We start from the raw sequence: 10,366 nt of genomic DNA, 5'->3' as shown, positions 1-10,366 counted from the left end.
TCCATATAGCTTCTTAACACATGAGAGACATTTAACTATCAACCACAGTTGCTATATCCTGTTTTGTTCAGGGAATTTACCAATGGTAAGAATGCCTTGGCGTGTAGTGAATTTGGCCTGTGGTTGATAGATTATAGTATCCATGGGGTGAAACACAATGCTGAATAGAATTTTGCTTAAGAGTTATCACAGAAGAAACTCTAAAACTGGTTCTTCAAAATTTGACCTGATTTCCCACAAAGGAAGAGTATCACACCTGCAGTCAATTACTCAACTTATTCAATTCACAAATAGCCTGAACAGTGACGAGTCCAGACATGATCATGTAGCATTCGTGTGACTATACTCCATCAATCTTTCCTCCTTAAGGAACTGAAGTTATTTAGTAGGATGACTGTGTTAGTGTCCCATCATCACAACGAAATGCCTGAAATAATTGTAAAGGGAAAAGTTTTATTTTGTGTTTTAGTCAGCTCCAAACCAGGCACAGTTTATGGGCAGAAGGGGTTTATTTCAACTTCAAGGTCTGGGGGAAGTTCTATCAGTGGCAGAAGAAGCTGCTTCCATGCATCTAAGCACACACAAATCAACCAAAAGCTAACAAAAACCAAAAGCAGCAGCAGGGAAGTGCAGTGAGCAAGACATCTGAACTTAGACCTCTCTTCATACCTCTGGGCTGGAAACCAGATTCATCCCGAAACACACCTTAGGTCTGGACCCCAATACTCACCCCATGTGGCACCTCCTCCAGCCAGGTGGCTGGAGACCCAAGTTACAAGCTTCCATAAGACACCCGAGTCTGTGGGGGACATATATTCAAACTGCCACATTTTGGCTCACACTACTGAAGGCTCTGGGCCATGATCAGTTGGCACTGCTATTCCCAGCCTATAGTGAGGTAGCCAATCATGATTGAAGTTTTGAGTTGGGTCTAGAAGGACAAGTAACCAATGAAGGTTCCAGAGTCCCACAGTTTCCGTCAAAAGTATGCTCTTGAAATGCTATTGGAGCAAACTTAAGATCCAAATTGCAGCAGTGAAAAAATGCATTATGCAAAGGAGATAATCTTAAAGTAACAAGTAAGCATTGGCTTTGAATGACACTAATCTTTAGGGACTTAGAATGCTATAGTAGCCCAATGGCCAAAGTAGAATTATAGTGGAATTCCTCAAGGCATCCCTTTAGATTCAGCCATCCCTTAAGAGAACTCACAGACTTCATAATATGATTATATTTGTGACTATATTTCATTACAAGAAAAGGATACACAGCAAAGTAATTTGCCTAGAGCAAAGTCTGAATAAAAATGTGCACAAGGCCACAAGTTTACTCCTAGTAGAGTCACAGTTGGGATTAAATCTTCCAGCAAGTAACTGTGAAGCACTTATGAAACATTGGCTATTAGAGAAGCTCATGAGAGAATTAGTGTCCAGGGATTTTATTGTGGGCTGGTTATCTAGCCCTCATCTATCTAGTACCTACCAAAAATCTAGACTCCTTGAAAGAAAGGAGGTGGTTGACATAAACTTCATTTTTTGTATAGTGAAAGTCATTACAGGTGAAGTGGTAACAACCCTCCCTAAATGGGAGTTTCCAGATACCTCGTAAAAGACAGCACTTTAAGCAGAACTTTCAAAGAATAATAGCTGTGCTAAGTTAACATCTTTCTGCCCAGGAGCTTAACCAAGTGATAGGTGACAGACTCACAGTGGCCCCAAATGATTGACAGATTTCTCAGTTCCTGAATATATACTCAGAATAATAATGTATTTGACAACTTACAGCATCCACACTTTCCAGCTCTCTGGTCCATAGGTGAACTCTATCATGGTAGCAAAGGCTATGTGAAAGCTTCTGTAACCTCTTTACATAGAGTGAAACAGAAGCAATACCTCATTCTTGGGGGTGGGGATTAAAGATTAATGTCATCATAAAATGGCTTGGGAGAAGCAAAGGCAATCATATTTGTCACATACCCATTTAGTTAATCTTATTTACCTATTGGGAAGTCAGATAGATCGTGGAGAATTACTATGTGCTGTCACAAATGCAATCAGATGTGACTATATCACCATGGATGTACCAGATGTACATTGACTAGTATAAGTCAGCATGACCTTTTGGTACTTAGTAAGATGCTACTGGTCAGGCTACTGGTGTGTTTCTTCAAACTGTTTAGTAATAAAAGTTTTAAAAATAGCTGGATGTGGTAGCACATGCCTTTAATCCTAGCACTTGGGAGGCAGAGGTTCAAGGCCACCCTGAGACCACAGAGTGAATTCCAGGTCAGCTTGGTCTAGAGTGAGAGCCTACCTCAAAAAAATAAATAAACAAATAAATAAAACCAAGACTCATTGCATTTTACTTCACAGTATACATTTATATATTTACAGTGTTGCTTCAGGGCAAAGAGCAAGTTTTGTATCTCACCATGATAATGTTATTCACAGAGATCTTAGTTACCAGATACTTCACAAAACACCCCACATGTCCTTTACACTTGCAGCTTTATGCTGATTGGGTCTAATTTGCAAGATGCAGTAAGTGCTTTAAGTAGCTTAGAGAAATAGAGAAATGCGAGCAAGAGGATGTAAGGTAAACACCACAAACACTCAGATCACTTTACAGTGCTATTTCTGATGGGCCCAGCATCTGGAACATGTACACATCCCCAGTCAGGGAAAAGACAAGCTAAAGTGTGTCTTGCCACCTACCACAAAAGAAGAAGGCCAAATGCTTAGGGGTACGTTTGAATGTGAGAAAGAACATATATCAAATTGAGTGCGCTACTTCAAGCTAACTAGACTCTTATCTGTACAGCTTCTAATCTTAAGTGGAAAACAAAAAGAAGACAAGCAATTTCAGGCATCAGTATCAGCTGCTCTATTAATCTTGTCTTCTGATTCAGTATGTACAATATTCTATAACAAAAAGGTACTTGCTTGTTTGTGATACTTGCTGCTGATGGTGGCTTTTCCTATCTGTGTGGATCTGTGAAAGGGGGTCAGCCTCTTTCACTATTATGGAACTTCCCTTGATTATATAAGCTGAAATACATTCCTTTCTCCCATAATCTGTGTCTGTTTGGAAGTTCATCGCAGTATCTTGGAGCTGACTACACCGCCTAGATAATCCAGGATAATCATTGATCCTTAAATTAGTCACATCTGGGCCTAAAGAGATGACTTAGCAGTTATAGTGCTTCCCCGCAAAGCCAAAGGACCAACATTCAATTCCCAGTACTCACATAAAGCCGGGTGCTCAAGGAGGTATATGTGTCTGGAGTTTGTTTGCAGTGGCTAGAGGCCATGGCATGCCCATTCTCTTCTCTCTCTCATCTCAAAGAATATTTAATAGAAAAATAAAACTGTAGCAAGGTGTAGTGATGCACAACACCTTTAAAAAAATTAATCACATCTGAAAATAATCTTTAACTTTCCCTTAAATGCTCAGAAATCCCAGGGATTGGAGAAAGGACATTTTCTAAGAAGTCTTTTTTATTTTAAGTTTACCAAGCCCACGTGTGTTCATATGGGGCTATTCAGAAAATATAAATAAATTCAGATTATAGCTTGACTTGAAATCCTCAACAGTTAAATCTGTTTTATATTTGTTGCCATACCCAGTGAATTCTTTAAAACTTGTTCATCAAGGAAGAAACACTTGAGGTTGGTTTACAAAGAGCTATCTACTAATGCCACCTGAACAAGCTTAGCTGGAGTACTATACTACCTAGGGACAACGCTGAAGCATATTGGCAAATGAAAATATCCCCAGCATGTAGAACTTCAAGTGATACTTTTGGTTGCTTACTGTGTCTGATGTGAGAGTACAAAAATAAACAATAGTATGTATGAGGAGTTTTTCCATTTCTGGATGACACAGATAAATGGCCAGGAAGTCAGGAGAAGTATGGAAATTGATGTCTCCAAAGAAGCATAGTATTACAAGTTATTATTGTCCTCTGTGAATGCCACCAATGGTTCCCACTTCACAGAGGCTTTTCATGTTCAGTTAGAAAAAATAATGTGCTCTTTGGATGTCACCATACACACAGCGCTTCTTCAATAAGCTCTTGAACACAGTAGCTGGTTGCAAAGTTGGAGATGATCTCTGGACTTTAAGATACATCTTTGTCATTACCAGTCCTGCTTCTTTATGCCTATGTACCAAGAGAAGAGAGCAACACTGAGACCTTGGTATGCAACCGTACCTGGAGGAAACCAGCTTGATTCTATAAGACCATCTCCACTATGGAAGATACAGACAGAGTCAACTTTAGTGGAGTTACCACATATGTTGGACACAGATTTGACTAATTCGAATGCTTTACACCCCTTCTGCACAACCACCACGGCATGTCACAGACCATTGTCTGATCAAAGTATTGATTTTACTGCTGAGAAAGTGAAACAATGAGAATATGTGGCCATCTTGATTGAATTAACTGATCTTACAACCTTCATCCTCACATATAAGGCACCGTTGAAGCAATAAATGTTCATGGAAGGCTCATATATAGTGACATAGGGTAAAACCACTCTAAAAGATGGAACTGTGGCTCATGTCCTCAGCATATAGAATGTACTTTGAATCAGATCATTTATGGTACTGACTCTTAGCCAAAATACACAAGTTTGGGAATCCAAGGATAAAGGTGGCAGTGCTTCCTTCCTGCATTGCTGATAATACTTCATGGACAGGGTAACTGTTTCCTAACCCGACTATGGGAGCTCTACTGATTTGGTTTCCTTAGGTCCCATGTGCCAGGGCTTCCAACATTAGGCATAGCAGAGGGTGCATTGCATTAGAGGGTGAAGTCACTACTCATTTGAGCATTTTGGAAGAAAGAGGAATTAATTACTCAGTTGGCTGGAGTAATTAGTTGTGATTTTCAAGGAGAAGCTAACTTAACACTATGCAGTAGGAAGAACTGTATCTGGAAAACTACAAAATCATGCAAATGAAAAAGGCAGAACTATTAAAGAATTATGTTCTTCATGAATCAATGCCTGCATCACTCCATGAACAAAAGAATGCCACCCAGATTGTACTTTGGCAGAGGTCAAGGGAAATATGAAAGAAGCCAAAGATTCTGATTATGACTTCGTATTCAATGACAGAAGTGATGACTGAATCATACATGTATGCTTCCTTATAGATGTGTGCCATTTTTCTTTCTGTTGCTGTCTAACTATGATGTTATATACAAGTATTTAAAGCTTAATTTTAGAGCCTAGTATTTATGTAATAGAATATTCAGTGAGACTTGCTAAGTTTGAGGAATAATTGGTATAGCTAGTGTATTAGGCAAAATAGTTAACAAAATCTTTTTATGAGAGTGAGGGCTTATTTTGGCTTATAGTTCAAATTCCACTATGGAAGAAAAGACTTGGTAGAAGAAGCATGAAACAGCTGGGTACAGTGTATCCACAGAGTGATGAATACTAGTGATCAACTAGTTTTCTCCCTTTTATTTAGCTCAGAGCCCCAGCCCATTGAATGGTGCTGCCTATAGTCAAGGTGAGTGTTTCTACCTCAAATAACTTAATCTAGATAATTACTTATAGGCATGCTTAAAGGCTTGTTTCCCAGTTGCTTCTCAGTCATGTCAAGTTGACAATCAAGATAAACTATGACAAATCCATCTCTTGTCAACTTGACATCAGACATAACACCTTTCTACCTCTTGTCCTCATAGGTTCATGGAAATCTATCTCATAATACAAAATGCACTCAGAAAGATACTAAGGACACTCAACACATACCAAGCCAGACATCTAGACGCTCCTAAGTGCCCATCACTAAAGTTGACTTAAAATGCTCCCAGCATGACTCAGAGAATTTTGTGGAAGAGGAGGGCAGAAAGATTGTTAGAACTACAAGTTGGGACATTTTGCACAGAGACATTGCCTCTTCCCCCACCCCCTATAATGCATGACCCACAATTCCCGTGGGGTTGACCTGCATCCCCAATAAGGAAGGCCTCTTCAGAAAAGGGGCATGGAAGAGGGAAAGGATGATACCAGCATGTGAGGTTCATACAAAATATGCCTATATCCAATAAAAAATGCACTCATTTCATCTTCAAAAATCCCCATAGTCTTTAACCAATCCAACACTGTTTAAAAGTGTATGTGAAACATCTCTTCTGAAATTTAGGTAAACTCTTAAATGTGACCTATAACATCAAAGACCAAATTATATACTTTCAATATGCATCAGCATAAATAGTTCCAATACAAAAGGGAAGAATGTGACATAGCAAGATAAAAATCATACCAAAGAAAGATTGAAATTCAGCAGGGAAAACTTTATATCGTGTAGCTCCAGGTCCAGCATCTGTGGCTCATACTACAATCATTGGCCTCAAGGGGCTTGGATGGTCCCATTACCCAAGATCTGCTGCCTGTAGCCATTCTCTTGGAGCAGTTACACTCCAAACCTTTAGTTTTCATTTTTCAGAATTCCTGCGATTTTGATATCTCCAAGATCCTTGGTTCACCTTTCTGAGATGAAAATATAGAATTGTTATAGCATAAAATTAAAATGTGGCTAGCAGCCAGGTGTGATGACATACTCCTGTGATCTCAGCAGTCGGGATAGAGGTAGGAGGATCAGGACTTCAGTATTATCCTCCCATAGATAGCAAATGTGAGACCAGTGTGATAACAGGAAATGCAACCTTTTCTCAGACACCCACATGCACACATGCACATGTGTGCGCTGCTAGGATTATGGTTCAATAAATAAAGTGTTTTCCAGTCAAACTGGAATACTGGAGTTCAAACCCTAGGCCACAAGTAACAAATAAGAAGCCATGGCAGGCTTTTATAATCCCAGTATGATAATGCTGATGGCATAATGGGAGGTGGAGGCAGAGGAATTTCCTGGAAACTCTGTGCACACTGTAAAGAGAGAGAATCCATAGGAAGAAACCCTGCCTCAAATGAAGTGGCCAGGTGAGGACCAACCCAGAAGTTGTCCTTTGGGCTCTATACACATTTAATGACCTGCACATACCCACACACACATACACACACACCTGCAAACACACACAAGTAAACAATAAAAAAACAAGGAAAATAGAGAACATATTTGGAAGCTCATTGAAAAAAGAATAGACTATGTTACTCATTAACTTTTGTCCTCAGCTCCATGGACTGCCCCCTTGATCTGCTCTGTCCTACTTGTAAATCGTTCTCGGGATTAAAGGGCATGATGTTAAAGCTCTGCCGACAGATGGTGCTGCAGGCCTCTGCATGAGGAAGGAACTTCACCTAGGGTGCTTCTCTGCGTGTGTTTTCATGGAGTGCAGCAGCCTGAAGTATGTAAGACTCCTAGAGTTCTTATGAATTTTCAGCTGGTTACCTTGCAGGTGCCCTTCCTCCCCCAAGTGCCCAATAAGTGGTTCTTTAAATTACAGACATCCTGACTGGTGGCTTCCCAGGGAGTTTTGTCATTGCCCCACATTAGTGAAATAAGAGAATTTTTTAAGGGTTTGATTAGAAGGAAAAAAGAACTGAAACTGTCTTTATTCATAGACTATATCATTATCTATATATAAAATTCTGAAGCATCTACAAAATTATACTGGAATTAATAAAGTAAGTTAGGTAAATTTGTAGGATACAAGGTGAATCTGTAATCTTATCCATGTGTGCTATTAGAAACTGGAGTTTAAAGATAAAAATCATGCTTAATATAAGCTATGAAACAGAGTCCTGCAGCGCCAGTCCCCTGCGGTTCTTGGAGCTACTCGTCCTGGGGAGGGGACCAACAGATCAATGACCCAATCTTTCTTAAATTTGTTCCATTCATTAGGAATAATTTTACATCTTACAACCTTGAGAGATAAGGTTATATCTTCCACCTTATCAGGAAAAAAAAAGCTTGTTTATTGTTTTCAAAAGTGCTTGGGACCCAAAGCTGCATGCTCTTCAGCTGTGATGCAAAATATTCTGCATAGCATCCACAGGGGTCTGCTTCATCACACCAATGGGACTTGGAGGGAGGGAAACTGATGCAAATGTGATGATGTTTATGCTTCCTACTGTATTATGAGCAACAGATGTTTTGTTCCTGATTCTGTGGTCTTGTGTCTTCTGATGCAGGCCCACATAAGGTTATAATAGCTTTGCTTGTCTTCACATGTGTATGTGAGAATTAAAGAGACAGAACAGACCCTTGTACCCTAAACCTGAAAAACTTGGCAAACATATAGCTTAAAAAGACTAAATTAAATAAAGATATACCATTGAATATTGAGACAGACATTCTTGTTTAGAGCACAACATTAAACTTTAAAAATTGCATGGTGAGTTCGTGGCATATAAAATGATGCTAGAAATATTCTATTATGGAATAATCACTTCATAATAGGGTATACAAATTTCTTATAGAGTTAAAGTTATAAACACACCTACTATGTTATCAGCTACTCTCTCTCTCTCTCTCTCTCTCTCTCTATATATATATATATATATATATGTGTGTGTGTGTGTGTGTGTGTGTGTGTGTGTGTGTGTGTGCATTTATATATATATATAGGCTTTAATTTTAATAGCCTTAAGCTGGAAGTAATGCAAATCCATCAGCAAATGAAAGGAGGAACAAATATGGTGGACCCAGACACTTGGATACTGATTAGAAATTAAAAATCATGAACTATGAATTCCTATAACAGTAAAAATTATCTCAACATAGTGATGCTGAATGGAAAGAATACATGTTACATGATTCCATTCATTTAATAGTATTTTGAGAACTTCTAGTTTCTGCTTCATCATGTGAAGACTTTCAAAACTGCCACTCCCAGTCCTATAACAAGAAAAAGAATCAGAGAGAATGAAAGCTTTTTATAGCTCTGTCAGAGAAGTCATGGGCTAATACACCACCTAGAAATTCAGGAAATTCAATAAAGAGTATTGTAGTCAAACTTTCTGAGAGCAAAAGCTGCTGAAAAAAGGGTAGCTTGTAGGAATACTTTCATGATAGTTTTATTAATTGCAAGAGCCAAAATGTGGACCCTCATGAGAATTGGAAAAGTCCTGGGAGTCTATCTTGTACTTTCATGGAACCATCTGGAGCACCATAAGGTCATTACTATGGTGAAGAGCAAAGGAAAAAAAATCTCAGATTTCCTGCAGATCAAGGAGAGAAACTGTTCATTTCGAAATATGGCCAGAAGTAAATTAACCATTCTGAAATATACCTGGAATAATCTCCACAACAGATGTTTACTCTCCAGGAGAAACTGCCATTATAGACTCGGAGAAGAGGGCATTTTTGTCTTCTATAAGGGGGATAAGATTGGCTGAGAAATGCTTACAAGGGTGTAGCCAGGGACTTAACCCACTGTACCTTAATTATAGCATTATAGAACCATTCCCTTCCTGAACATTTTGTAAGACTATCAACAGGATTCCAGCATGCTAGCAGTGAATAATCAGTGAGAGATATTCAAAAAGACTTTGCTTAAGGAAAAAAATAAAGGAAGCCAGAGGAAACCAAATCTCTATGACTGCCTATGAAGACATTAAACATAGTTGAACTCTTACCCAGATTATGAAACTGTACAATACAAACCTTCTTACCCAAGGCTCTATTAACCACTTTGACTTTCATCCACAAAAATTACAATGCATGCTGCATGAGAAATGTTATGTTACACAGTGATGAGAGAGAAAGCAAGTGAAATGACTCTCAGAAGCGAAGAATGTCTTTAAATTATGAGATAGGTAACAAAATAACAATGTTCAATAAGTTGAGTTGTAATGGAAACATGGACACCATGCACAAATCAGGAGGACAGAGAAACTCTAGGATAAAGAATAGAAAGGAAATAACAAATTCAGAAATATACAACAAACACACATTGCTGTCGATGGGCTCAGAGTAGGTCCAATGTGGACAATGAAAGAGCCTTTGGGTTTTCAAACAACAACCAAAACCTATAAATCTTACAATTATGTACAAGGTGGCTCTGATGACCTTGTGTGTATCTTCTGTGGTTGCAAACAATTGAGTCAAATCCATGCCTTGCTTTCTGTCATAATTACTGCTATCCTAAGAATTTTCTGCCATCTGGGCAGTCTTTGGTGAATGATTTCTCCTTTCTGGAATATGGAAGGTGTTTTCTTCCTTTTTTTTTTCCTGTCTACCTTAGTTTCTGCAACAGTGCATTCTCTCAGATGCCAAAGAGGCAAACTTTACAGAAGTGATGACTTTGCAGTTATGTTTGCTCCCTGCACGTGAGCAAGGAAAAAGTAGCTGAGTGGTTTAGTACTGGTACTGGGCTGTGTGTCACTGAAGGCTGCTTTCTCTCACACTCTTCAGAAGTGAGGGTTGTAAAGTCATTCAAGAA

The sequence above is a fragment of the Jaculus jaculus genome, chromosome 4 (assembly GCF_020740685.1).
Source record: "Jaculus jaculus isolate mJacJac1 chromosome 4, mJacJac1.mat.Y.cur, whole genome shotgun sequence".
Lineage (NCBI taxonomy): Eukaryota > Metazoa > Chordata > Mammalia > Rodentia > Dipodidae > Jaculus > Jaculus jaculus.
Note: the sequence above shows the minus strand (reverse complement) of the source record.